The sequence below is a fragment of the Pseudophryne corroboree genome, unplaced genomic scaffold (assembly GCF_028390025.1).
Source record: "Pseudophryne corroboree isolate aPseCor3 unplaced genomic scaffold, aPseCor3.hap2 scaffold_1901, whole genome shotgun sequence".
Lineage (NCBI taxonomy): Eukaryota > Metazoa > Chordata > Amphibia > Anura > Myobatrachidae > Pseudophryne > Pseudophryne corroboree.
In genome coordinates, this window is record NW_026968539.1 from 1 (window position 1) to 25,981 (window position 25,981).

A 25,981-nucleotide genomic window follows, 5' to 3' on the forward strand; every position below is an offset into this window, starting at 1 on the left:
TGAAATGCAAAGTGGAAAAAATAGCATAGAAATTATTAGAAAATAGAAAAATAAGTTTAGAAAAAAAAATTCTAAGAAAACGGTTTGCCAATGGTACTTCCCGACTCGATAGTGATGAGATCTTCAAAAGTCAGTTTCTGTATTGTAGTGGTTATCACATTCGCCTAAAACACAAAAGGTCCCCAGTTCGAAACTGGGCAGAAATATGCTGTTATCTTTAGAATTTTAAAACAAGGGATTTTTGGTTGAAATGCCAAATAAAAATGCAATCATATAAAAAGTTTATTTCAGAATGCCATAATGTATGTCAAAGATCATTTTTTATTGGATGGCGGGAGATGCTGTTTCCATGTAGTTTCTGTAGTATAGTGGTTATCACGTTCGCCTCACACGCGAAAGGTCACCAGTTCGAAACTGGGCAGAAACATATTTTGTTACCTAAACACTTTTAATTTAATAATTTATATTTTGATAACTATCTACTGTTGCATTGCTCAATGAAAAAGCAAGCAAAAAAATCATATTGCAGAATATCAAAAGTCAATTTCCCTTCTACCATGCATATTGGATGGTGTTGCATTCATGAAATACCTGTAGTGTAGAGTTATTCACATTTACCCAATATGCATAAGGTCCCCCTTCAAAATTGGTCAGAAATACATTAAAAAAAGATTTTTTAGTAAATACAATGATCAGAATTGATAATAAGTGAATGTGTCCTCCTGAAATGCAAAGTGGAAAAATAGCGTCAAAATTATTAGAAAATAGGAAAAAAAAGTTTAGAAAAAATTATATTTCTAAGAAAAGCAAGTGTCATTTGTACTTCCAGACAAGATAGTGATAGGATCCACGATAGTGAGTTTCTGTAGTGTAGTGGTTATCACGTTCGCCTAACACGCGAAAGGTCCCCAATTCGAAACTGGGCAGAAACTATCTTTTAACTTTAGAATTTTAAAACAATGAATTTTTGGGTAAAATCCTCAATAAAAATACAATCAGATAAAAAGTTTATTTTAGCATGCCATACTGAATGTCATAGATCATTTTTTATTGGATGGTGGTCACAAATTTTTCATGTAGTATCTGTAGTGTAGTGATTTCATGTTTGCCTCACATGTGAAAGGTCCCCAGTTCGAAATTGGCAGAAACATATTTTGTTACCTAAACACTTTGAATTCAATAATTTATATTTTGATAACTATATACTGTTGCATTGCTCAATGAAAAAGCAAGCAAAAAAATCATATTGCAGAATATCAAAAGTCAATTTCCCTTCTACCATGCATATTGGATGGTGTTGCATTCATGAGGTACCTGTAGTGTAGTATTATTCACATTTAGCCAATATGCATAAGGTTCCCCTTCAAAATTGGTCAGAAATACATTAAAAATAGATTTTTCTATTAAATACAATGATCAGAATTGATAATAAGTGAATGTGTCCTCTTGAAATGCAAAGTGGAAAAATAGCGTCAAAATTATTAGAAAATAGGAAAAAAGTTTAGAAAAAATTATATTTCTAAGAAAAGCATGTGTCATTTGTACTTCCAGACTAGATAGTGATAGGATCCACGATAGTCAGTTTCTGTAGTGTAGTGGTTATCACATTCGCCTAACACGCGAAAGGTCCCCAATTCGAAACTGGGCAGAAACTATCTTTTAGCTTTAGAATTTTAAAACAATGAATTTTTGGGTAAAATGCTCAATAAAAATACAATCAGATAAAAAGTTTATTTTAGCATGCCATACTGAATGTCAAAGATTATTTCTTATTGGATGATGGTCGCAAATTTTTATGTAGTATCTGTAGCGTAGTGATTTCATGTTTGCCTCACACGCGAAAGGTCCCCAGTTTGAAATTGGCAGAAACATATTTTGTTACCTAAACACTTTGAATTCAATAATTTATATTTTGGTAACTATATACTGTTGCATTGCTCAATGAAAAAGCAAGCAAAAAAATCATATTGCAGAATATCAAAAGTCAATTTCCCGTCTACCATGCATATTAGATAGTGTTGCAATCATGAAGTACCTGTAGTGTAGTATTATTCACATTTAGCCAATATGCATAAGGTTCCCCTTCAAAATTGGTCATAAATACATTAAAAATAGATATTTTTTTTTTAAATACAATGATCAGAACTATTAATAAGTGAATGTGTCCTCTTGAAATGCAAAGTGGAAAAAATACCATAGAAATTATTAGAAAATAGAAAAATAAGTTTAGAAAAATTTTTTTAAGAAAACGGTTTGCCAATGGTACTTCCCGACTCCATAGTGATGAGATTTTCAAAAGTCAGTTTCTGTATTGTAGTGGTTATCACATGCGCCTAAAACACAAAAGGTCCCCAGTTCGAAACTGGGCAAAAATATGCTGTTATCTTTAGAATTTTAAAACAAGGGATTTTTGGTTGAAATGCCAAATAAAAATGCAATCATATAAAAAGTTTATTTCAGAATGCCATAATGTATGTCAAAGATCATTTTTTAGTGGATGGCGGGAGATGCTGTTTCCATGCAGTTTCTGTAGTGTAGTGGTTATCACGTTCGCCTCACACGCGAAAGGTCCCCAGTTCGAAACTGGGCAGAAACATGTTTTGTTACCTAAACACTTTGAATTCAATAATTTATATTTTGATAACTATCTACTGTTGCATTGCTCAATGAAAAAGCAAGCAAAAATCATATTGCAGAATATCAAAAGTCAATTTCCCTTCTACCATGCATATTGGATGGTGTTGCATTCATGAAGTACCAGTAGTGTAGTATTATTCACATTTAGCCAATATGCATAAGGTTCCCCTTCAAAATTGGTCAGAAATACATTAAAAATAGATTTTTTTATTAAATACAATGATCAGAACTATTAATAAGTGAATGTGTCCTCTTGAAATGCAAAGTGGAAAAAATAGCATAGAAATTATTAGAAAATAGAAAAATAAGTTTAGAAAAAAACATTTCTAAGAAAACGGTTTGCCAATGGTACTTCCTGACTCCATAGTGATGAGATCTTCAAAAGTCAGTTTCTGTATTGTAGTGGTTATCCCATGCGCCTAAAACACAAAAGGTCCCCAGATCGAAACTGGACAGAAATATGCTGTTATCTTTAGAATTTTAAAACAAGGGATTTTTGGTTGAAATGCCAAATAAAAATGCAATCATATAAAAAGTTTATTTCAGAATGCATAATGTATGTCAAAGATAATTTTTTATTGGATGGCGGTAGATCCTGTTTCCATGTAGTTCCTGTAGTGTAGTGGTTATCACGTTCGCCTCACACGCGAAAGGTCCCCAGTTCGAAACTGGGCAGAAACATATTTGGTTACCTAAACACTTTGAATTCAATAATTTATATTTTGATAACTATCTTCTGTTGCATTGCTCAATAAAAAAGCAAGCAAAAAATTCATATTGCAGAATATCAAAAGTCAATTTCCCTTCTACCATGCATATTGGATGGTGTTGCATTCATGAAGTACCTGTAGTGTAGAGTTATTCACATTTACCCAATATGCATAAGGTCCCCCTTCAAAATTGATCAGAAATACATTAAAAAAAGATTTTTTTAGTAAATACAATGATCAGAATTGATAATAAGTGAATGTGTCCTCTTGAAATGCAAAGTGGAAAAATAGCGTCAAAATTATTAGAAAATAGGAAAAAAAGTTTAGAAAAAATTATATTTCTAAGAAAATCATATGTCATTTGTACTTCCAGACTAGATAGTAATGCGATCCACGAGAGTCAGTTTCTGTAGTGTTGTGGTTATCACGTTCGCCTAACACGCGAAAGGTCCCCAATTCGAAACTGGGCAGAAACTATCTTTTAACTTTAGAATTTTAAAACAATGAATTTTTGGGTAAAATGCTCAATAAAAATACAATCAGATAAAAAGTTTATTTTAGCATGCCATACTGAATGTCAAAGATCATTTCTTATTGGATGATGGTCGCAAATTTTTCATGTAGTATTTGTAGCGTAGTGATTTCATGTTTGCCTCAAACGCGAAAGGTCCCCAGTTCGAAATTGGCAGAAACATATTTTGTTACCTAAACACTTTGAATTCAATAATTTATATTTTGGTAACTATATACTGTTGCATTGCTCAATGAAAAAGCAAGCAAAAAAATCATATTGCTGAATATCAAAAGTCAATTTCCCATCTACCATGCATATTAGATAGTGTTGCAATCATGAAGTACCTGTAGTGTAGTATTATTCACATTTAGCCAATATGCATAAGATTCCCCTTCAAAATTGGTCATAAATACATTAAAAATAGATTTATTTTTAAAATACAATGATCAGAACTATTAATAAGTGAATGTGTCCTCTTGAAATGCAAAGTGAAAAAAATAGCATAGAAATTATTAGAAAATAGAAAAATAAGTTTAGAAAAAAAAATTCTAAGAAAACGGTTTGCCAATGGTACTTCCCGACTCCATAGTGATGAGATCTTCAAAAGTCAGTTTCTGTATTGTAGTGGTTATTACATGCGCCTAAAACACAAAAGGTCCCCAGTTCGAAACTGGGCAAAAATATGCTGTTATCTTTAGAATTTTAAAACAAGGGATATTTGTTTGAAATGCCAAATAAAAATGCAATCATATAAAAAGTTTATTTCAGAATGCCATAATGTATGTCAAAGATAATTTTTTACTGGATGGTGGTAGATTCTGTTTCCATGTAATTCCTGTAGTGTAGTGGTTATCACGTTCACCTCACACGCGAAAGGTCCCTAGTTCGAAACTGGGCAGAAACTTATTTTGTTACCTAAACACTTTGAATTCATTCATTTATATTTTGATAACTATCTACTGTTGCATTGCTCAATGAAAAAGCAAGCAAAAATCATATTGCAGAATATCAAAAGTAAATTTCCCTTCTACCATGCATATTGGATGGTGTTGCATTCATGAAATACCTGTAGTGTAGAGTTATTCACATTTACCCAATATGCATACGGTCCCCCTTCAAAATTGGTCAGAAATACATAAAAAAAATATTTTTTTAGTAAATACATTGATCAGAATTGATAATAAGTGAATGTGTCCTCTTGAAATGCAAAGTGGAAAAATAGCGTCAAAATTATTAGAAAATAGGAAAAAAAGTTTAGAAAAAATTATATTTCTAAGAAAAGCATGTGTCATTTGTACTTCCAGACTAGATAGTGATGGTATCCACGAGTGTCAGTTTCTGTAGTGTAGTGGTTATCACGTTCACCTAACACGCGAAAGGTCCCCAGTTTGAAACTGGGCAGAAACAATCTTTCAGCTTTAGAATTTTAAAACAATGAATTTTTGGGTAAAATGCTCAATAAAAATACAATCAGATAAAAAGTTTATTTTAGCATGCCATACTGAATGTCAAAGATCATTTTTTATTGGATGGTGGTCACAAATTTTTCATGTAGTATCTGTAGTGTAGTGATTTCATGTTTGCCTCACATGTGAAAGGTCCCCAGTTCGAAATTGACAGAAACATATTTTGTTACCTAAACACTTTTAATTCAATAATTTATATTTTGATAACTATATACTGTTGCATTGCTCAATGAAAAAGCAAGCAAAAAAATCATATTGCAGAATATCAAAAGTCAATTTCCCTTCTACCATGCATATTGGATGGTGTTGCATTCATGAGGTACCTGTAGTGTAGTATTATTCACATTTAGCCAATATGCATAAGGTTCCCCTTCAAAATTGGTCATAAATACATTAAAAATAGATTTTTTTTTTAAATACAATGATCAGAACTATTAATAAGTGAATGTGTCCTCTTGAAATGCAAAGTGGAAAAAATAGCATAGAAATTATTAGAAAATAGAAAAATAAGTTTAGAAAAAAATTTCTAAGAAAACGGTTTGCCAATGGTACTTCCCGACTCCATAGTGATGAGATCTTCAAAAGTCAGTTTCTGTATTGTAGTGGTTATCACATGCGCCTAAAACACAAAAGGTCCCCAGTTCGAAACTGGGCAAAAATATGCTGTTATCTTTAGAATTTTAAAACAAGGGATTTTTGGTTGAAATGCCAAATAAAAATGCAATCATATAAAAAGTTTATTTCAGAATGCCATAATGTATGTCAAAGAAAATTTTTTACTGGATGGCGGTAGATTCTGTTTCCATGTAATTCCTGTAGTGTAGTGGTTATCACGTTCGCCTCACATGCGAAAGGTCCCCAGTTCGAAACTAAGCAGATACTTATTTTGTTACCTAAACACTTTGAATTCAATCATTTATGTTTTGATAACTATCTACTGTTGCATTGCTCAATGAAAAAGCAAGCAAAAATCATATTGCAGAATATCAAAAGTAAATTTCCCTTCTACCATGCATATTGGATGGTGTTGCATTCATGAAATACCTGTAGTGTAGAGTTATTCACATTTACCCAATATGCATACGGTCCCCCTTCAAAATTGGTCAGAAATACATAAAAAAAATATTTTTTTAGTAAATACATTGATCAGAATTGATAATAAGTGAATGTGTCCTCTTGAAATGCAAAGTGGAAAAATAGCGTCAAAATTATTAGAAAATAGGAAAAAAAGTTTAGAAAAAATTATATTTCTAAGAAAAGCATGTGTCATTTGTACTTCCAGACTAGATAGTGATGGTATCCACGAGTGTCAGTTTCTGTAGTGTAGTGGTTATCACGTTCACCTAACACGCGAAAGGTCCCCAGTTTGAAACTGGGCAGAAACAATCTTTCATCTTTAGAATTTTAAAACAATGAATTTTTGGGTAAAATGCTCAATAAAAATACAATCAGATAAAAAGTTTATTTTAGCATGCCATACTGAATGTCAAAGATCATTTTTTATTGGATGGTGGTTGCAAATTTTTTATGTAGTATCTGTAGTGTAGTGATTTCATGTTTGCCTCACACGTGAAAGGTCCCCAGTTCGAAATTGGCAGAAACATATTTTGTTACCTAAACACTTTTAATTCAATAATTTATATTTTGATAACTATATACTGTAGCATTGCTCAATGAAAAAGCAAGCAAAAAAATCATATTGCAGAATATCAAAAGTCAATTTCCCTTCTACCATGCATATTGGATGGTGTTGCATTCATGAGGTACCTGTAGTGTAGTATTATTCACATTTAGCCAATATGCATAAGGTTCCCCTTCAAAATTGGTCAGAAATACATTAAAAATAGATTTTTTTATTAAATACAATGATCAGAACTATTAATAAGTGAATGTGTCCTCTTGAAATGCAAAGTGGAAAAAATAGCATAGAAATTATTAGAAAATAGAAAAATAAGTTTAGAAAATTTTTTTCTAAGAAAACGGTTTGCCAATGGTACTTCCCGACTCGATAGTGATGAGATCTTCAAAAGTCAGTTTCTGTATTGTAGTGGTTATCACATTCGCCTAAAACACGAAAGGTCCCCAGTTCGAAACTGGGCAGAAATATGCTGTTATCTTTAGAATTTTAAAACAAGGGATTTTTGGTTGAAATGCCAAATAAAAATGCAATCATATAAAAAGTTTATTTCAGAATGCCATAATGTATGTCAAAGATCATTTTTTATTGGATGGCGGGAGATGCAGTTTCCATGTAGTTTCTGTAGTGTAGTGGTTATCACGTTCGCCTCACACGCAAAAGGTCCCCAGTTCGAAACTGGGCAGAAACATATTTTGTTACCTAAACACTTTGAATTCAATCATTTATATTTTGATAACTATCTACTGTTGCATTGCTCAATGAAAAAGCAAGCAAAAAAATCATATTGCAGAATATCAAAAGTCAATTTCCCTTCTACCATGCATATTGGATGGTGTTGCATTCATGAAATACCTGTAGTGTAGAGTTATTCACATTTACCCAATATGCATAAGGTCCCCCTTCAAAATTGGTCAGAAATACATTAAAAAAAGATTTTTTAGTAAATACAATGATCAGAATTGATAATAAGTGAATGTGTCCTCTTGAAATGCAAAGTGGAAAAATAGCGTCAAAATTATTAGAAAATAGGAAAAAAGTTTAGAAAAAATTATATTTCTAAGAAAAGCATGTGTCATTTGTACTTCCAGACTAGATAGTGATAGGATCCACGATAGTCAGTTTCTGTAGTGTAGTGGTTATCACATTCGCCTAACACGCGAAAGGTCCCCAATTCGAAACTGGGCAGAAACTATCTTTTAGCTTTAGAATTTTAAAACAATGAATTTTTGGGTAAAATGCTCAATAAAAATACAATCAGATAAAAAGTTTATTTTAGCATGCCATACTGAATGTCAAAGATAATTTTTTATTGGATGATGGTTGCAAATTTTTCATGTAGTATCTGTAGTGTAGTGATTTCATGTTTGCCTCACACGTGAAAGGTCCCCAGTTCGAAATTGGCAGAAATATATTTTGTTACCTAAACACTTTGAATTCAATAATTTATATTTTGATAACTATATACTGTTGCATTGCTCAATGAAAAAGCAAGCAAAAAATCATATTGCAGAATATCAAAAGTCAATTTCCCTTCTACCATGCATATTGGATGGTGTTGCATTCATGAGGTACCTGTAGTGTAGTATTATTCACATTTAGCCAATATGCATAAGGTTCCCCTTCAAAATTGGTCAGAAATACATTAAAAATAGATTTTTTTATTAAATACAATGATCAGAACTATTAATAAGTGAATGTGTCCTCTTGAAATGCAAAGTGGAAAAAATAGCATAGAAATTATTAGAAAATAGAAAAATAAGTTTAGAAAAAAAAATTCTAAGAAAACGGTTTGCCAATGGTACTTCCAGACTCGATAGTGATTAGATCTTCAAAAGTCAGTTTCTGTATTGTAGTGGTTATCACATTCGCCTAAAACACAAAAGGTCCCCAGTTCGAAACTGGGCAGAAATATGCTGTTATCTTTAGAATTTTAAAACAAGGGATTTTTGGTTGAAATGCCAAATAAAAATGCAATCAGATAAAAAGTTTATTTTAGCATGCCATACTGAATGTCAAAGATTATTTCTTATTGGATGATGGTCGCAAATTTTTATGTAGTATCTGTAGCGTAGTGATTTCATGTTTGCCTCACACGCGAAAGGTCCCCAGTTCGAAATTGGCAGAAACATATTTTGTTACCTAAACACTTTGAATTCAATAATTTATATTTTGGTAACTATCTACTGTTGCATTGCTCAATGAAAAAGCAAGCAAAAATCATATTGCAGAATATCAAAAGTAAATTTCCCTTCTACCATGCATATTGGATGGTGTTGCATTCATGAAATACCTGTAGCGTAGAGTTATTCACATTTACCCAATATGCATACGGTCCCCCTTCAAAATTGGTCAGAAATACATAAAAAAAATATTTTTTTAGTAAATACAATGATCAGAATTGATAATAAGTGAATGTGTCCTCTTGAAATGCAAAGTGGAAAAATAGCGTCAAAATTATTAGAAAATAGGAAAAAAAGTTTAGAAAAAATTATATTTCTAAGAAAAGCATGTGTCATTTGTACTTCCAGACTAGATAGTGATGGGATCCATGACAGTCAGTTTCTGTAGTGTAGTGGTTATCACGTTCACCTAACACGCGAAAGGTCCAGAGTTCGAAACTGGGCAGAAACAATCTTTCAGCTTTAGAATTTTAAAACAATGAATTTTTGGGTAAAATGCTCAATAAAAATACAATCAGATAAAAAGTTTATTTTAGCATGCCATACTGAATGTCAAAGATAATTTTTTATTGGATGGTGGTCACAAATTTTTCATGTAGTATCTGTAGTGTAGTGATTTCATGTTTGCCTCACATGTGAAAGGTCCCCAGTTCGAAATTGGCAGAAACATATTTTGTTACCTAAACACTTTTAATTCAATAATTTATATTTTGATAACTATATACTGTAGCATTGCTCAATGAAAAAGCAAGCAAAAAAATCATATTGCAGAATATCAAAAGTCAATTTCCCTTCTACCATGCATATTGGATGGTGTTGCATTCATGAGGTACCTGTAGTGTAGTATTATTCACATTTAGCCAATATGCATAAGGTTCCCCTTCAAAATTGGTCAGAAATACATTAAAAATAGATTTTTTTATTAAATACAATGATCAGAACTATTAATAAGTGAATGTGTCCTCTTGAAATGCAAAGTGGAAAAAATAGCATAGAAATTATTAGAAAATAGAAAAATAAGTTTAGAAAAAAAAATTCTAAGAAAACGGTTTGCCAATGGTACTTCCAGACTCGATAGTGATTAGATCTTCAAAAGTCAGTTTCTGTATTGTAGTGGTTATCACATTCGCCTAAAACACAAAAGGTCCCCAGTTCGAAACTGGGCAGAAATATGCTGTTATCTTTAGAATTTTAAAACAAGGGATTTTTGGTTGAAATGCCAAATAAAAATGCAATCAGATAAAAAGTTTATTTTAGCATGCCATACTGAATGTCAAAGATTATTTCTTATTGGATGATGGTCGCAAATTTTTATGTAGTATCTGTAGCGTAGTGATTTCATGTTTGCCTCACACGCGAAAGGTCCCCAGTTCGAAATTGGCAGAAACATATTTTGTTACCTAAACACTTTGAATTCAATAATTTATATTTTGGTAACTATCTACTGTTGCATTGCTCAATGAAAAAGCAAGCAAAAATCATATTGCAGAATATCAAAAGTAAATTTCCCTTCTACCATGCATATTGGATGGTGTTGCATTCATGAAATACCTGTAGCGTAGAGTTATTCACATTTACCCAATATGCATACGGTCCCCCTTCAAAATTGGTCAGAAATACATAAAAAAAATATTTTTTTAGTAAATACAATGATCAGAATTGATAATAAGTGAATGTGTCCTCTTGAAATGCAAAGTGGAAAAATAGCGTCAAAATTATTAGAAAATAGGAAAAAAAGTTTAGAAAAAATTATATTTCTAAGAAAAGCATGTGTCATTTGTACTTCCAGACTAGATAGTGATGGGATCCACGACAGTCAGTTTCTGTAGTGTAGTGGTTATCACGTTCACCTAACACGCGAAAGGTCCAGAGTTCGAAACTGGGCAGAAACAATCTTTCAGCTTTAGAATTTTAAAACAATGAATTTTTGGGTAAAATGCTCAATAAAAATACAATCAGATAAAAAGTTTATTTTAGCATGCCATACTGAATGTCAAAGATAATTTTTTATTGGATGGTGGTCACAAATTTTTCATGTAGTATCTGTAGTGTAGTGATTTCATGTTTGCCTCACATGTGAAAGGTCCCCAGTTCGAAATTGGCAGAAACATATTTTGTTACCTAAACACTTTTAATTCAATAATTTATATTTTGATAACTATATACTGTAGCATTGCTCAATGAAAAAGCAAGCAAAAAAATCATATTGCAGAATATCAAAAGTCAATTTCCCTTCTACCATGCATATTGGATGGTGTTGCATTCATGAGGTACCTGTAGTGTAGTATTATTCACATTTAGCCAATATGCATAAGGTTCCCCTTCAAAATTGGTCAGAAATACATTAAAAATAGATTTTTTTATTAAATACAATGATCAGAACTATTAATAAGTGAATGTGTCCTCTTGAAATGCAAAGTGGAAAAAATAGCATAGAAATTATTAGAAAATAGAAAAATAAGTTTAGAATTTTTTTTTCTAAGAAAACGGTTTGCCAATGGTACTTCCCGACTCGATAGTGATGAGATCTTCAAAAGTCAGTTTCTGTATTGTAGTGGTTATCACATTCGCCTAAAACACAAAAGGTCCCCAGTTCGAAACTGGGCAGAAATATGCTGTTATCTTTAGAATTTTAATACAAAGGATTTTTGGTTGAAATGCCAAATAAAAATGCAATCATATAAAAAGTTTATTTCAGAATCCCATAATGTATGTCAAAGATCATTTTTTATTGGATGGCGGGAGACGCTGTTTCCATGTAGTTTCTGTAGTGTAGTGGTTATCACGTTCGCCTCACATGCGAAAGGTCCCCAGTTCGAAACTGGGCAGAAACATATTTTGTTACCTAAACACTTTGAATTCAATAATTTATATTTTGATAACTATCTACTGTTGCATTGCTCAATGAAAAATCAAGCAAAAATCATATTGCAGAATATCAAAAGTCAATTTCCCTTCTACCATGCATATTGGATGGTGTTGCATTCATGAAGTACCAGTAGTGTAGTATTATTCACATTTAGCCAATATGCATAAGGTTCCCCTTCAAAATTGGTCAGAAATACATTAAAAATAGATTTTTTTATTAAATACAATGATCAGAACTATTAATAAGTGAATGTGTCCTCTTGAAATGCAAAGTGGAAAAAATAGCATAGAAATTATTAGAAAATAGAAAAATAAGTTTAGAAAAAAAAATTCTAAGAAAACGGTTTGCCAATGGTACTTCCTGACTCCATAGTGATGAGATCTTCAAAAGTCAGTTTCTGTATTGTAGTGGTTATCCCATGCGCCTAAAACACAAAAGGTCCCCAGTTCGAAACTGGGCAGAAATATGCTGTTATCTTTAGAATTTTAAAACAAGGGATTTTTGGTTGAAATGCCAAATAAAAATGCAATCATATAAAAAGTTTATTTCAGAATGCATAATGTATGTCAAAGATAATTTTTTATTGGATGGCGGTAGATCCTGTTTCCATGTAGTTCCTGTAGTGTAGTGGTTATCACGTTCGCCTCACATGCGAAAGGTCCCCAGTTCGAAACTGGGCAGAAACATATTTTGTTACCTAAACACTTTGAATTCAATAATTTATATTTTGATAACTATCTTCTGTTGCATTGCTCAATAAAAAAGCAAGCAAAAAAATCATATTGCAGAATATCAAAAGTCAATTTCCCTTCTAACATGCATATTGGATGGTGTTGCATTCATGAAGTACCTGTAGTGTAGAGTTATTCACATTTACCCAATATGCATAAGGTCCCCCTTCAAAATTGGTCAGAAATACATTAAAAAAAGATTTTTTTAGTAAATACAATGATCAGAATTGATAATAAGTGAATGTGTCCTCTTGAAATGCAAAGTGGAAAAATAGCGTCAAAATTATTAGAAAATAGGAAAAAAAGTTTAGAAAAAATAATATTTCTAAGAAAATCATATGTCATTTGTACTTCCAGACTAGATAGTAATGCGATCCACGAGAGTCAGTTTCTGTAGTGTTGTGGTTATCACGTTCGCCTAACACACGAAAGGTACCAAGTTTGAAACTTGACAGAAACAATCTTTTAGCTTTAGAATTTTAAAACAATTAATTTTTGGGTAAAATGCTCAATAAAAATACAATCAGATAAAAAGTTTATTTTAGCATGCAATACTGAATGTCAAAGATAATTTTTTATTGGATGGTGGTCGCAAATTTTTCATGTAGTATCTGTAGTGTAGTGATTTCATGTTTGCCTCACACGTGAAAGGTCCCCAGTTCGAAATTGGCAGAAACATATTTTGTTACCTAAACACTTTGAATTCAAAAATTTATATTTTGATAACTATCTACTGTTGCATTGCTCAATGAAAAAGCAAGCAAAAATCATATTGCAGAATATCAAAAGTCAATTTCCCTTCTACCATGCATATTGGATGGTGTTGCATTCATGAAGTACCTGTAGTGTAGAGTTATTCACATTTACCCAATATGCATAAGGTCCCCCTTCAAAATTGGTCAGAAATACATTAAAAAAATATATTTTTTAGTAAATACAATGATCAGAATTGATAATAAGTGAATGTGTCCTCTTGAAATGCAAAGTGGAAAAATAGCGTCAAAATTATTAGAAAATAGGAAAAAAAGTTTAGAAAAAATTATATTTCTAAGAAAAGCATGTGTCATGTGTACTTCCAGAGGAGATAGTGATGGGATCCACGAGAGTCAGTTTCTGTAGTGTAGTGGTTATCACGTACATTTAACTCGCGAAAGGTCCCCAGTTTGAAACTGGGCAGAAACAATCCCTTAGCTTTAGAATTTTAAAACAATGAATTTTTGGGTAAAATGCTTAATAAAAATACAATCAGATAAAAAGTTTATTTTAGCATGCCATACTGAATGTCAAAGATCATTTTTTATTGGATGATGGTCGCAAATTTTTCATGTAGTATCTGTAGTGTAGTGATTTCATGTTTGCCTCACACGTGAATGGTCCCCAGTTCGAAATTGGCAGAAACATATTTTGTTACCTAAACACTTTGAATTCAATAATTTATATTTTGATAACTATCTACTGTTGCATTGCTCAATGAAAAAGCAAGCAAAAATCATATTGCAGAATATCAAAAGTCAATTTCCCTTCTACCATGCATATTGGATGGTGTTGCATTCATGAAGTACCTGTAGTGTAGTATTATTCACATTTAGCCAATATGCATAAGGTTCCCCTTCAAAATTGGTCAGAAATACATTAAAAATAGATTTTTTTATTAAATACAATGATCAGAACTATTAATAAGTGAATGTGTCCTCTTGAAATGCAAAGTGGAAAAAATAGCATAGAAATTATTAGAAAATAGAAAAATAAGTTTAGAAAAAAAATTTCTAAGAAAACGGTTTGCCAATGGTACTTCCCGACTCGATAGTGATGAGATCTTCAAAAGTCAGTTTCTGTATTGTAGTGGTTATCACATTCGCCTAAAACACAAAAGGTCCCCAGTTCGAAACTGGGCAGAAATATGCTGTTATCTTTAGAATTTTAATACAAAGGATTTTTGGTTGAAATGCCAAATAAAAATGCAATCATATAAAAAGTTTATTTCAGAATGCCATAATGTATGTCAAAGATCATTTTTTAGTGGATGGCGGGAGATGCTGTTTCCATGTAGTTTCTGTAGTGTAGTGGTTATCACGTTCGCCTCACACGCGAAAGGTCCCCAGTTCGAAACTGGGCAGAAACATATTTTGTTACCTAAACACTTTGAATTCAATAATTTATATTTTGATAACTATCTACTGTTGCATTGCTCAATGAAAAAGCAAGCAAAAATCATATTGCAGAATATCAAAAGTCAATTTCCCTTCTACCATGCATATTGGATGGTGTTGCATTCATGAAGTACCAGTAGTGTAGTATTATTCACATTTAGCCAATATGCATAAGGTTCCCCTTCAAAATTGGTCAGAAATACATTAAAAATAGATTTTTTTATTAAATACAATGATCAGAACTATTAATAAGTGAATGTGTCCTCTTGAAATGCAAAGTGGAAAAAATAGCATAGAAATTATTAGAAAATAGAAAAATAAGTTTAGAAATTTTTTTTCTAAGAAAACGGTTTGCCAATGGTACTTCCTGACTCCATAGTGATGAGATCTTCAAAAGTCAGTTTCTGTATTGTAGTGGTTATCCCATGCGCCTAAAACACAAAAGGTCCCCAGTTCGAAACTGGACAGAAATATGCTGTTATCTTTAGAATTTTAAAACAAGGGATTTTTGGTTGAAATGCCAAATAAAAATGCAATCATATAAAAAGTTTATTTCAGAATGCATAATGTATGTCAAAGATAATTTTTTATTGGATGGCGGTAGATCCTGTTTCCATGTAGTTCCTGTAGTGTAGTGGTTATCACGTTTGCCTCACACGCAAAAGGTCCCCAGTTCGAAACTGGGCAGAAACATATTTTGTTACCTAAACACTTTGAATTCAATAATTTATATTTTGATAACTATCTTCTGTTGCATTGCTCAATAAAAAAGCAAGCAAAAAATTCATATTGCAGAATATCAAAAGTCAATTTCCCTTCTACCATGCATATTGGATGGTGTTGCATTCATGAAGTACCTGTAGTGTAGAGTTATTCACATTTACCCAATATGCATAAGGTCCCCCTTCAAAATTGATCAGAAATACATTAAAAAAAGATTTTTTTAGTAAATACAATGATCAGAATTGATAATAAGTGAATGTGTCCTCTTGAAATGCAAAGTGGAAAAATAGCGTCAAAATTATTAGAAAATAGGAAAAAAAGTTTAGAAAAAATTATATTTCTAAGAAAATCATATGTCATTTGTACTTCCAGACTAGATAGTAATGCGATCCACGAGAGTCAGTTTCTGTAGTGTTGTGGTTATCACGTTCGCCTAACACGCGAAAGGTCCCAAGTTTGAAACTTGACAGAAACAATCTTTTAGCTTTAGAATTTTAAAACAATTAATTTTTGGGTAAAATGCTCAATAAAAATACAATCAGATAAAAAGTTTATTTTAGCATGCAATACTGAATGTCAAAGATATTTTTTTATTGGATGGTGGTCGCAAATTTTTCATGTAGTATCTGTAGTGTAGTGATTTCATGTTTGCCTCACACGTGAAAGGTCCCCAGTTCGAAATTGGCAGAAACATATTTTGTTACCTAAACACTTTGAATTCAAAAATTTATATTTTGATAACTATATACAGGTTGAGTCTCCCTTATCCAAAATGCTTGGGACCAGAGGTATTTTGGATATGGGATTTTTCCGTATTTTGGAATAATTGCATACCATAATGAGATATCATGGTGATGGGACCTAAATCTAAGCACAGAATGCATTTTTGTTACATATACACCTTATACACACAGCCTGAAGGTAATTTTAGCCAATATTTTTTATAACTTTGTGCATTTAACAAAGTGTGTGTACATTCACACAATTCATTTATGTTTCATATACACCTTATACACACAGCCTGAAGGTCATTTAATACAATATTTTTAATAACTTTGTGTATTAAACAAAGTTTGTGTACATTGAGACATCAAAAAACAAAGGTTTCACTATCTCACTCTCCCTCAAAAAAGTCCGTATTTCGGAATATTCCGTATTTCGGAATATTTGGATATGGGATACTCAACCTGTACTGTTGCATTGCTCAATGAAAAAGCAAGCAAAAAATCATATTGCAGAATATCAAAAGTCAATTTCCCTTCTACCATGCATATTGGATGGTGTTGCATTCATGAGGTACCTGTAGTGTAGTATTATTCACATTTAGCCAATATGCATAAGGTTCCCCTTCAAAATTGGTCAGAAATACATTAAAAATAGATTTTTTTATTAAATACAATGATCAGAACTATTAATAAGTGAATGTGTCCTCTTGAAATGCAAAGTGGAAAAAATAGCATAGAAATTATTAGAAAATAGAAAAATAAGTTTAGAAAAAAAATTCTAAGAAAACGGTTTGCCAATGGTACTTCCCGACTCGATAGTGATGAGATCTTCAAAAGTCAGTTTCTGTATTGTAGTGGTTATCACATTCGCCTAAAACACGAAAGGTCCCCAGTTCGAAACTGGGCAGAAATATGCTGTTATCTTTAGAATTTTAAAACAAGGGATTTTTGGTTGAAATGCCAAATAAAAATGCAATCATATAAAAAGTTTATTTCAGAATGCCATAATGTATGTCAAAGATCATTTTTTATTGGATGGCGGGAGATGCAGTTTCCATGTAGTTTCTGTAGTGTAGTGGTTATCACGTTCGCCTCACACGCAAAAGGTCCCCAGTTCGAAACTGGGCAGAAACATATTTTGTTACCTAAACACTTTGAATTCAATCATTTATATTTTGATAACTATCTACTGTTGCATTGCTCAATGAAAAAGCAAGCAAAAAAATCATATTGCAGAATATCAAAAGTCAATTTCCCTTCTACCATGCATATTGGATGGTGTTGCATTCATGAAATACCTGTAGTGTAGAGTTATTCACATTTACCCAATATGCATAAGGTCCCCCTTCAAAATTGGTCAGAAATACATTAAAAAAAGATTTTTTAGTAAATACAATGATCAGAATTGATAATAAGTGAATGTGTCCTCTTGAAATGCAAAGTGGAAAAATAGCGTCAAAATTATTAGAAAATAGGAAAAAAGTTTAGAAAAAATTATATTTCTAAGAAAAGCATGTGTCATTTGTACTTCCAGACTAGATAGTGATAGGATCCACGATAGTCAGTTTCTGTAGTGTAGTGGTTATCACATTCGCCTAACACGCGAAAGGTCCCCAATTCGAAACTGGGCAGAAACTATCTTTTAGCTTTAGAATTTTAAAACAATGAATTTTTGGGTAAAATGCTCAATAAAAATACAATCAGATAAAAAGTTTATTTTAGCATGCCATACTGAATGTCAAAGATAATTTTTTATTGGATGATGGTTGCAAATTTTTCATGTAGTATCTGTAGTGTAGTGATTTCATGTTTGCCTCACACGTGAAAGGTCCCCAGTTCGAAATTGGCAGAAATATATTTTGTTACCTAAACACTTTGAATTCAATAATTTATATTTTGATAACTATATACTGTTGCATTGCTCAATGAAAAAGCAAGCAAAAAATCATATTGCAGAATATCAAAAGTCAATTTCCCTTCTACCATGCATATTGGATGGTGTTGCATTCATGAGGTACCTGTAGTGTAGTATTATTCACATTTAGCCAATATGCATAAGGTTCCCCTTCAAAATTGGTCAGAAATACATTAAAAATAGATTTTTTTATTAAATACAATGATCAGAACTATTAATAAGTGAATGTGTCCTCTTGAAATGCAAAGTGGAAAAAATAGCATAGAAATTATTAGAAAATAGAAAAATAAGTTTAGAAAAAAAAATTCTAAGAAAACGGTTTGCCAATGGTACTTCCAGACTCGATAGTGATTAGATCTTCAAAAGTCAGTTTCTGTATTGTAGTGGTTATCACATTCGCCTAAAACACAAAAGGTCCCCAGTTCGAAACTGGGCAGAAATATGCTGTTATCTTTAGAATTTTAAAACAAGGGATTTTTGGTTGAAATGCCAAATAAAAATGCAATCATATAAAAAGTTTATTTCAGAATGCCATAATGTATGTCAAAGATCATTTTTTATTGGATGGCGGGAGATGCTGTTTCCATGTAGTTTCTGTAGTGTAGTGGTTATCACGTTAGGCCTCACACGCAAAAGGTCCCCAGTTCGAAACTGGGCAGAAACATATTTTGTTACCTAAACACTTTGAATTCAATAATTTATATTTTGATAACTATCTACTGTTGCATTGCTCAATGAAAAAGCAAGCAAAAAAATCATATTGCAGAATATCAAAAGTCAATTTCCCTTCTACCATGCATATTGGATGGTGTTGCATTCATGAAATACCTGTAGTGTAGAGTTATTCACATTAACCCAATATGCATAAGGTCCCCCTTCAAAATTGGTCAGAAATACATTAAAAAAAGATTTTTTAGTAAATACAATGATCAGAATTGATAATAAGTGAATGTGTCCTCTTGAAATGCAAAGTGGAAAAATAGCGTCAAAATTATTAGAAAATAGGAAAAAAGTTTAGAAAAAATTATATTTCTAAGAAAAGCATGTGTCATTTGTACTTCCAGACTAGATAGTGATAGGATCCACGATAGTCAGTTTCTGTAGTGTAGTGGTTATCACATTCGCCTAACACGCAAAAGGTCCCTAATTCGAAACTGGGCAGAAACTATCTTTTAGCTTTAGAATTTTAAAACAATGAATTTTTGGGTAAAATGCTCAATAAAAATACAATCAGATAAAAAGTTTATTTTAGCATGCCATACTGAATGTCAAAGATTATTTCTTATTGGATGATGGTCGCAAATTTTTATGTAGTATCTGTAGCGTAGTGATTTCATGTTTGCCTCACACGCGAAAGGTCCCCAGTTCGAAATTGGCAGAAACATATTTTGTTACCTAAACACTTTGAATTCAATAATTTATATTTTGGTAACTATCTACTGTTGCATTGCTCAATGAAAAAGCAAGCAAAAATCATATTGCAGAATATCAAAAGTAAATTTCCCTTATACCATGCATATTGGATGGTGTTGCATTCATGAAATACCTGTAGCGTAGAGTTATTCACATTTACCCAATATGCATACGGTCCCCCTTCAAAATTGGTCAGAAATACATAAAAAAAATATTTTTTTAGTAAATACAATGATCAGAATTGATAATAAGTGAATGTGTCCTCTTGAAATGCAAAGTGGAAAAATAGCGTCAAAATTATTAGAAAATAGGAAAAAAGTTTAGAAAAAATTATATTTCTAAGAAAAGCATGTGTCATTTGTACTTCCAGACTAGATAGTGATAGGATCCACGATAGTCAGTTTCTGTAGTGTAGTGGTTATCACATTCGCCTAACACGCAAAAGGTCCCTAATTCGAAACTGGGCAGAAACTATCTTTTAGCTTTAGAATTTTAAAACAATGAATTTTTGGGTAAAATGCTCAATAAAAATACAATCAGATAAAAAGTTTATTTTAGCATGCCATACTGAATGTCAAAGATCATTTTTTATTGGATGATGGTCGCAAATTTTTCATGTAGTATCTATAGTGTAGTGATTTCATGTTTGCCTCACACGTGAAAGGTCCCCAGTTCGAAATTGGCAGAAACATATTTTGTTACCTAAACACTTTGAATTCAATAATGTATATTTTGATAACTATATACTGTTGCATTGCTCAATGAAAAAGCAAGCAAAAAATCATATTGCAGAATATCAAAAGTCAATTTCCCTTCTACCATGCATATTGGATGGTGTTGCATTCATGAAGTACCTGTAGTGTAGTATTATTCACATTTAGCCAATATGCATAAGGTTCCCCTTCAAAATTGGTCAGAAATACATTAAAAATAGATTTTTTTATTAAATACAATGATCAGAACTATTAATAAGTGAATGTGTCCTCTTGAAATGCAAAGTGGAAAAAATAGCATAGAAATTATTAGAAAATAGAAAAATAAGTTTAGAAAAAAAAATTCTAAGAAAACGGTTTGCCAATGGTACTTCCCGACTCCATAGTGATGAGATCTTCAAAAGTCAGTTTCTGTATTGTAGTGGTTATCACATTCGCCTAAAACACAAAAGGTCCCCAGTTCGAAACTGGGCAGAAATATGATGTTATCTTTAGAATTTTAAAACAAGGGATTTTTGGTTGAAATGCCAAATAAAAATGCAATCATATAAAAGTTTATTTCAGAATGCCATAATGTATGTCAAAGATCATTTTTTATTGGATGGCGGGAGATGCTGTTTCCATGTAGTGTCTGTTGTGTAGTGGTTATCACGTTTGCCTCACACGCGAAAGGTCCCCAGTTCGAAACTGGGCAGAAACATATTTTGTTACCTAAACACTTTGAATTCAATCATTTATATTTTGATAACTATCTACTGTTGCATTGCTCAATGAAAAAGCAAGCAAAAATCATATTGCAGAATATCAAAAGTCAATTTCCCTTCTACCATGCATATTGGATGGTGTTGCATTCATGAAGTACCTGTAGTGTAGAGTTATTCACATTTACCCAATATGCATAAGGTCCCCCTTCAAAATTGGTCAGAAATACATTAAAAAAATATTTTTTTAGTAAATACAATGATCAGAATTGATAATAAGTGAATGTGTCCTCTTGAAATGCAAAGTGGAAAAATAGCGTCAAAATTATTACAAAATAGAAAAAAAAGTTTAGAAAAAATTATATTTCTAAGAAAACCATGTGTCATTTGCACTTCCAGACTAGATAGTGATAAGATTCATGAGAGTCAGTTTCGGTAGTGAAGTGGTTATCACGTTTGCCTAACATGCGAAAGGTCCCCAGTTCGAAACTGGGCAGAAACAATCTTTTAGCTTTAGAATTTTAAAACAATGAATTTTTGGGTAAAATGCTCAATAAAAATACAATCACATAAAAAGTTTATTTTAGCATGCCATACTGAATGTCAAAGATAATTTTTTATTGGATGGTGGTCGCAAATTTTTCATGTAGTATCTGTAGTGTAGTGATTTCATGTTTGCCTCACACGTGAAAGGTCCCCAGTTCGAAATTGGCAGAAACATATTTTGTTACCTAAACACTTTGAATTCAATAATTTATATTTGATAACTATATACTGTTGCATTGCTCAATGAAAAAGCAAGCAAAAAATCATATTGCAGAATATCAAAAGTCAATTTCCCTTCTACCATGCATATTGGATGGTGTTGCATTCATGAAGTACCTGTAGTGTAGTATTATTCACATTTAGCCAATATGCATAAGGTTCCCCTTCAAAATTGGTCAGAAATACATTAAAAATAGATTTTTTTTATTAAATACAATGATCAGAACTATTAATAAGTGAATGTGTCCTCTTGAAATGCAAAGTGGAAAAAATAGCATAGAAATTATTAGAAAATAGAAAAATAAGTTTAGAAAAAAAAATTCTAAGAAAACAGTTTGCCAATGGTACTTCCCGACTCCATAGTGATGAGATCTTCAAAAGTCAGTTTCTGTATTGTAGTGGTTATCACATTCGCCTAAAACACAAAAGGTCCCTAGTTCGAAACTGGGCAGAAATATGCTGTTATCTTTAGAATTTTAAAACAAGGGATTTTTGATTGAAATGTCAAATAAAAATGCAATCATATAAAAAGTTTATTTCAGAATGCCATAATGTATGTCAAAGATCATTTTTTTATAGGATGGCGGGAGATGCTGTTTACATGTAGTTCCTGTAGTGTAGTGGTTATCACATTCACCTCACACGCGAAAGGTCCCCAGTTCGAAACTGGGCAATAACATATTTTGTTACCTAAACACTTTGAATTCAATAATTTATATTTTGATAACTATCTACTGTTGCATTGCTCAATGAAAAAGCAAGCAAAAAATCATATTGCAGAATATCAAAAGTCAATTTCCCTTCTACCATGCATATTGGATGGTGTTGCATTCATGAAGTACCTGTAGTGTAGAGTTATTCACATTTACCCAATATGCATAAGGTCCCCCTTCAAAATTGGTCAGAAATACATTAAAAAAAAGATTTTTTTAGTAGATACAATGATCAGAATTGATAATAAGTGAATGTGTCCTCTTGAAATGCAAAGTGGAAAAATAGCGTCAAAATTATTAGAAAATAGGAAAAAAAGTTTAGAAAAAATTATATTTCTAAGAAAAGCATGTGTCATTTGTACTTCCAGACTAGATAGTGACGGGAACTATGAGAGTCAGTTTCTGTAGTGTAGTGGTTTTCACGTTCGCCTAACACGCGAAAGGTCCCCAGTTCGAAACTGGGCAGAAACAATCCTTTAGCTTTAGAATTTTAAAACAATTAATTTTTGGGTAAAATGCTCAATAAAAATACAATCAGATAAAAAGTTTATTTTAGCATGCCATACTGAATGTCAAAGATCATTTTTTATTGGATGATGGTCGCAAATTTTTCATGTAGTATCTATAGTGTAGTGATTTCATGTTTGCCTCACACGTGAAAGGTCCCCAGTTCGAAATTGGCAGAAACATATTTTGTTACCTAAACACTTTGAATTCAATAATGTATATTTTGATAACTATATACTGTTGCATTGCTCAATGAAAAAGCACGCAAAAAATCATATTGCAGAATATCAAAAGTCAATTTCCCTTCTACCATGCATATTGGATGGTGTTGCATTCATGAAGTACCTGTAGTGTAGTATTATTCACATTTAGCCAATATGCATAAGGTTCCCCTTTAAAATTGGTCAGAAATACATTAAAAATAGATTTTTTTATTAAATACAATGATCAGAACTATTAATAAGTGAATGTGTCCTCTTGAAATGCAAAGTGGAAAAAATAGCATAGAAATTATTAGAAAATAGAAAAATAAGTTTAGAAAAAAAAATTCTAAGAAAACGGTTTGCCAATGGTACTTTCCGACTCCATAGTGATGAGATCTTCAAAAGTCAGTTTCTGTATTGTAGTGGTTATCACATTCGCCTAAAACACAAAAGGTCCCCAGTTCGAAACTGGGCAGAAATATGATGTTATCTTTAGAATTTTAAAACAAGGGATTTTTGGTTGAAACGCCAAATAAAAATGCAATCATATAAAAGTTTATTTCAGAATGCCATAATGTATGTCAAAGATCATTTTTTATTGGATGGCGGGAGATGCTGTTTACATGTAGTTCCTGTAGTTTAGTGGTTATCACATTCGCCTCACACGCGAAAGGTCCCCAGTTCGAAACTGGGCAATAACATATTTTGTTACCTAAACACTTTGAATTCAATAATTTATATTTTGATAACTATCTACTGTTGCATTGCTCAATGAAAAAGCAAGCAAAAATCATATTGCAGAATATCAAAAGTCAATTTCCCTTCTACCATGCATATTGGATGGTGTTGCATTCATGAAGTACCTGTAGTGTAGAGTTATTCACATTTACCCAATATGCATAAGGTCCCCCTTCAAAATTGGTCAGAAATACATTAAAAAAAAGATTTTTTTTAGTAGATACAATGATCAGAATTGATAATAAGTGAATGTGTCCTCTTGAAATGCAAAGTGGAAAAATAGCGTCAAAATTATTAGAAAATAGGAAAAAAAGTTTAGAAAAAATTATATTTCTAAGAAAAGCATGTGTCATTTGTACTTCCAGACTAGATAGTGATGGGATCCATGAGAGTCAGTTTCTGTAGTGTAGTGGTTATCACGTTCGCCTAACACGCGAAAGGTCCTAAGTTCGAAACTGGGCAGAAACAATCCTTTAGCTTTAGAATTTTAAAACAATTAATTTTTGGGTAAAATGCTCAATAAAAATACAATCAGATAAAAAGTTTATTTTAGCATGCCATACTGAATGTCAAAGATCATTTTTTATTGGATGATGGTCGCAAATTTTTCATGTAGTATCTATAGTGTAGTGATTTCATGTTTGCCTCACACGTGAAAGGTCCCCAGTTCGAAATTGGCAGAAACATATTTTGTTACCTAAACACTTTGAATTCAATAATGTATATTTTGATAACTATATACTGTTGCATTGCTCAATGAAAAAGCAAGCAAAAAATCATATTGCAGAATATCAAAAGTCAATTTCCCTTCTACCATGCATATTGGATGGTGTTGCATTCATGAAGTACCTGTAGTGTAGTATTATTCACATTTAGCCAATATGCATAAGGTTCCCCTTCAAAATTGGTCAGAAATACATTAAAAATAGATTTTTTTATTAAATACAATGATCAGAACTATTAATAAGTGAATGTGTCCTCTTGAAATGCAAAGTGGAAAAAATAGCATAGAAATTATTAGAAAATAGAAAAATAAGTTTAGAAAAAAAAATTCTAAGAAAACGGTTTGCCAATGGTACTTCCCGACTCCATAGTGATGAGATCTTCAAATGTCAGTCTCTGTATTGTAGTGGTTATCACATTCGCCTAAAACACAAAAGGTCCCCAGTTCGAAACTGGGCAGAAATATGCTGTTATCTTGGGAAATTTTAAAACAAGGGATTTTTGGATGAAATGCCAAATAAAAATGCAATCATATAAAAAGTTTATTTCAGAATGCCATAATGTATGTCAAAGATCATTTTTTATTGGATGGCGGGAGATGCTGTTTCCATGTAGTTTCTGTAGTGTGGTGGTTATCACATTCGCCTCACACGCGTAAGGTCCCCAGTGCGAAACTGGGCAGAAACATATTTTGTTACCTAAACACTTTGAATTCAATCATTTATATTTTGATAACTATATACTGTTGCATTGCTCAATGAAAAAGCAAGCAAAAAAATCATATTGCAGAATATCAAAAGTCAATTTCCCTTCTACAATGCATATTCGATGGTGTTGCATTCATGAAGTACCTGTAGTGTAGAGTTATTCACATTTACCCAATATGCATAAGGTCCCCCTTCAAAATTGGTCAGAAATACATTAAAAAAAGATTTTTTTTGTAAATACAATGATCAGAATTGATAAGTGAATGTGTCCTCTTGAAATGCAAAGTGGAAAAAAAGAGTCAAAATTATTAGAAAATAGGAAAAAAAAGTTTAGAAAAAAAATTATTTCTGAGATAAGCATGTGTCATTTGTACTTCCAGACTAGATAGTGATGCAATCCACAAGAGTCAGTTTCTGTGGTGTAGTGGTTATCACGTTCGCCTAACACGCGAAAGGTCCCCAGTTCGAAACTGGGCAGAAACAATCGTTTAGCTTTAGAATTTTAAAACAATGAATTTTTGGGTAAAATGCTCAATAAA

General features: G+C 31.8%; 23 non-coding genes across 23 annotated transcripts; all 23 read left to right on the forward strand.

Annotated features, from left to right (window-relative positions):
- Positions 1 to 354: 354 nt before the first annotated feature.
- TRNAV-CAC (transfer RNA valine (anticodon CAC)) lies at positions 355 to 427 on the forward strand. Its single transcript has one exon. It is a non-coding gene; the product is annotated as a tRNA-Val (tRNA).
- A 432-nt stretch (positions 428 to 859) lies between these two features.
- Positions 860 to 932, forward strand: TRNAV-AAC (transfer RNA valine (anticodon AAC)). Its single transcript has one exon. It is a non-coding gene; the product is annotated as a tRNA-Val (tRNA).
- Positions 933 to 1,581: 649 nt separating this feature from the next.
- TRNAV-AAC (transfer RNA valine (anticodon AAC)) lies at positions 1,582 to 1,654 on the forward strand. The gene has a single exon. It is a non-coding gene; the product is annotated as a tRNA-Val (tRNA).
- An 869-nt stretch (positions 1,655 to 2,523) lies between these two features.
- On the forward strand, positions 2,524 to 2,596 carry TRNAV-CAC (transfer RNA valine (anticodon CAC)). The gene has a single exon. It is a non-coding gene; the product is annotated as a tRNA-Val (tRNA).
- Positions 2,597 to 3,245: 649 nt separating this feature from the next.
- Positions 3,246 to 3,318, forward strand: TRNAV-CAC (transfer RNA valine (anticodon CAC)). The gene has a single exon. It is a non-coding gene; the product is annotated as a tRNA-Val (tRNA).
- A 1,374-nt stretch (positions 3,319 to 4,692) lies between these two features.
- On the forward strand, positions 4,693 to 4,765 carry TRNAV-CAC (transfer RNA valine (anticodon CAC)). The gene has a single exon. It is a non-coding gene; the product is annotated as a tRNA-Val (tRNA).
- Positions 4,766 to 5,195: 430 nt separating this feature from the next.
- TRNAV-AAC (transfer RNA valine (anticodon AAC)) lies at positions 5,196 to 5,268 on the forward strand. Its single transcript has one exon. It is a non-coding gene; the product is annotated as a tRNA-Val (tRNA).
- A 1,371-nt stretch (positions 5,269 to 6,639) lies between these two features.
- Positions 6,640 to 6,712, forward strand: TRNAV-AAC (transfer RNA valine (anticodon AAC)). Its single transcript has one exon. It is a non-coding gene; the product is annotated as a tRNA-Val (tRNA).
- Positions 6,713 to 7,581: 869 nt separating this feature from the next.
- Positions 7,582 to 7,654, forward strand: TRNAV-CAC (transfer RNA valine (anticodon CAC)). The gene has a single exon. It is a non-coding gene; the product is annotated as a tRNA-Val (tRNA).
- A 430-nt stretch (positions 7,655 to 8,084) lies between these two features.
- TRNAV-AAC (transfer RNA valine (anticodon AAC)) lies at positions 8,085 to 8,157 on the forward strand. The gene has a single exon. It is a non-coding gene; the product is annotated as a tRNA-Val (tRNA).
- A 3,750-nt stretch (positions 8,158 to 11,907) lies between these two features.
- Positions 11,908 to 11,980, forward strand: TRNAV-CAC (transfer RNA valine (anticodon CAC)). Its single transcript has one exon. It is a non-coding gene; the product is annotated as a tRNA-Val (tRNA).
- A 648-nt stretch (positions 11,981 to 12,628) lies between these two features.
- On the forward strand, positions 12,629 to 12,701 carry TRNAV-CAC (transfer RNA valine (anticodon CAC)). Its single transcript has one exon. It is a non-coding gene; the product is annotated as a tRNA-Val (tRNA).
- Positions 12,702 to 14,795: 2,094 nt separating this feature from the next.
- Positions 14,796 to 14,868, forward strand: TRNAV-CAC (transfer RNA valine (anticodon CAC)). The gene has a single exon. It is a non-coding gene; the product is annotated as a tRNA-Val (tRNA).
- Positions 14,869 to 15,516: 648 nt separating this feature from the next.
- Positions 15,517 to 15,589, forward strand: TRNAV-CAC (transfer RNA valine (anticodon CAC)). The gene has a single exon. It is a non-coding gene; the product is annotated as a tRNA-Val (tRNA).
- Positions 15,590 to 17,405: 1,816 nt separating this feature from the next.
- Positions 17,406 to 17,478, forward strand: TRNAV-CAC (transfer RNA valine (anticodon CAC)). The gene has a single exon. It is a non-coding gene; the product is annotated as a tRNA-Val (tRNA).
- A 430-nt stretch (positions 17,479 to 17,908) lies between these two features.
- On the forward strand, positions 17,909 to 17,981 carry TRNAV-AAC (transfer RNA valine (anticodon AAC)). Its single transcript has one exon. It is a non-coding gene; the product is annotated as a tRNA-Val (tRNA).
- Positions 17,982 to 18,849: 868 nt separating this feature from the next.
- On the forward strand, positions 18,850 to 18,923 carry TRNAV-CAC (transfer RNA valine (anticodon CAC)). The gene has a single exon. It is a non-coding gene; the product is annotated as a tRNA-Val (tRNA).
- Positions 18,924 to 19,353: 430 nt separating this feature from the next.
- Positions 19,354 to 19,426, forward strand: TRNAV-AAC (transfer RNA valine (anticodon AAC)). The gene has a single exon. It is a non-coding gene; the product is annotated as a tRNA-Val (tRNA).
- A 646-nt stretch (positions 19,427 to 20,072) lies between these two features.
- TRNAV-AAC (transfer RNA valine (anticodon AAC)) lies at positions 20,073 to 20,145 on the forward strand. The gene has a single exon. It is a non-coding gene; the product is annotated as a tRNA-Val (tRNA).
- An 867-nt stretch (positions 20,146 to 21,012) lies between these two features.
- On the forward strand, positions 21,013 to 21,085 carry TRNAV-CAC (transfer RNA valine (anticodon CAC)). The gene has a single exon. It is a non-coding gene; the product is annotated as a tRNA-Val (tRNA).
- A 1,877-nt stretch (positions 21,086 to 22,962) lies between these two features.
- Positions 22,963 to 23,035, forward strand: TRNAV-AAC (transfer RNA valine (anticodon AAC)). Its single transcript has one exon. It is a non-coding gene; the product is annotated as a tRNA-Val (tRNA).
- A 1,372-nt stretch (positions 23,036 to 24,407) lies between these two features.
- Positions 24,408 to 24,480, forward strand: TRNAV-AAC (transfer RNA valine (anticodon AAC)). Its single transcript has one exon. It is a non-coding gene; the product is annotated as a tRNA-Val (tRNA).
- A 1,372-nt stretch (positions 24,481 to 25,852) lies between these two features.
- On the forward strand, positions 25,853 to 25,925 carry TRNAV-AAC (transfer RNA valine (anticodon AAC)). Its single transcript has one exon. It is a non-coding gene; the product is annotated as a tRNA-Val (tRNA).
- Positions 25,926 to 25,981: the final 56 nt, after the last annotated feature.